This window comes from Helobdella robusta, assembly GCF_000326865.2.
Source record: "Helobdella robusta unplaced genomic scaffold HELROscaffold_28, whole genome shotgun sequence".
In the NCBI taxonomy this organism is placed as follows: domain Eukaryota; kingdom Metazoa; phylum Annelida; class Clitellata; order Rhynchobdellida; family Glossiphoniidae; genus Helobdella; species Helobdella robusta.
Window position 1 is genome coordinate 2,419,312 of NW_008704435.1, and position 2,555 is coordinate 2,421,866.

Genomic DNA, 2,555 nt, shown 5'->3' on the forward strand with positions numbered 1-2,555 from the left:
ACATACATACATACATACATACATACATACATACATACATACGTACATACATACATACATACATACATACATACATACATACATACATACATACATACATACATACATACATACATACATACATACATACATACATACATACATACATACATACATACATACATACATACATACATACATACATACATACATACATACATACATACATACATACATACATACATACATACATACATACATACATACATACATACATACATACATACATACATACATACATACATACATACATACATACATACATACATACATACATACATACATACATACATACATACATACATACATACATACATACATACATACATACATACATACATACATACATACATACATACATACATACATACATACATACATACATACATACATACATACATACATACATACATACATACATACATACATACATACATACATACATACATACATACATACATACATACATACATACATACATACATACATACATACATACATACATACATACATACATACATACATACATTCACATACATATAAACATCATACATACATTCACATACATATAAACATACATACACACATAAATATATGACCCATTGTTAACTATGTCTCTAGTTGATTTACTTACAAGCAAGTTAATAATCGAACACACACATCACATATCAACACACAAGCAACTTTTTTTTGGTAATTTCTTTCTTCCATTTCTTTCATTTTCAATCTTTCTCTCGTTCTATTTTTTTTTCATCAGTCTCTCAACAACAACAACTTTGTCAACAAAGTAATTTACAGTATGCGCGTGTAAGTAAGTTTCTATATAATTACTAATATATATATACAATCATGTATAACTATATACAACTAAATGTGTATACATATATGCATGTGTGTGTATATGTGTGTATGTGTGTGTGTGACTTTCTCTCTCTCTTTCTTTTCTCTTTCTCTTTCTTTTCTCTCTCTCTCTCTCTCTCTCTCTCTCTCTCTCTCTCTCTCTCTCTCTCTCTCTCTCTCTCTCTCTGTGAAGTGCGTTTGTGAGTTTTTCTCAATTTTTTCTTTTTTCATTTTTTTTCTCTCTTCTCATTTCAGTACATCATTTTATCTCTCTCTCTCTTTCTCCTCTTTTTCTTTCTTTCTTTCTTTTTTTTCTATTTTCCTATCTATCCATCCATCCATCCCTCCATCCGTCTGTATGTCCGTCCGTCCGTCTATCCATCCATCCATACATCCATCCGTTCATCCATCCACCTATTTGTCTATCTATGATTGTTTGTTTGATTGTGTGTGCGTGTGTGTGTGTGTGGTGTGTGACTTTATAAAATCATTACTATGGAAGTGAGGTGAGTGATTGATTGGCAGTCAAACTTAAATACGGTGCTTATTGTTAGTAACGTTACTTACCCTCTGATGTATGTGTTGCGTTTTAGTGTTATGATGTTATATATATGTGATCGTTTGATTGCTTGTTCGTCTGTTTGTTTGTATGTTTGTTCGTCTGTTTGTTTGTGTATTTCTTTGTCTGTTTTGTTTGTATGTTTTGTTTGTCTCTGTTTGTTTGCTTAATGTATGTGATATGTGTGTGTTTGATTGTTTTAGGCTGTGTGTGTTTGTTGTTTGTTTGTATGTTTGACTGTTCGTTCGTTTGTTCGTTGTTGTTGCGTGAAACAAGTTTCTCACCGTTTTAATGGTATCAGTGATTGCAATTATTTAAATAATCATTATCACTGTGGTAGAGATATTCTTGTAAAAACTGCCACATAAACACCATCATCATCATTGTCGTCATCATCATCATCATCATCATCATCGCCAACATTATCATCATCGTCGTCATCATCATGATGGATGTCATCATTAGCAACCACCAATGCAGTTGACTTGCTTAATAAATCAATGTGAAATCTTGGTGGTCCATTCATTCATTCATTCGTTCATTCATTCATTCATTCGTTAGTTCATTCGTTCATTCATTCATTCATTCATTCATTCATTCATTCATTCATTCATTCATTTATTCATCCATTCGTTCGTTCGTATGTTCGTTCGTTCGTTTGTTCGTTCATTCATTCGTTCATTCATTCATTCATTCATTCATTCATTCATTCATTCATTCATTCATTCATTCATTCATTCATTCATCCATTCGTTCGTTCGTATGTTCGTTCGTTCGTTTGTTCGTTCATTCATTCGTTCATTCATTCATTCATTCATTCATTCATTCATTCATTCATTCATTCATTCATTCATTCATTCATTCATTCATTCATCCATTCGTTCGTTCGTATGTTCGTTCGTTCGTTTGTTCATTCATTCATTCATCCATTCATTCATTCATTTGTAATTGACTATTTCTTTTATTTCTTTGTAACTCGCTCTCAGCACACACAAAAAAATATCTATTTTTTTTTTCATTCAATTCATTCTTTTATTTATTTATGTATATATGTGTGTGTGTGTGCGTGCATGTGTTTGTGTGTGTGTGTGGTGTGTGTTTGTGTGTGGTGTGTGTT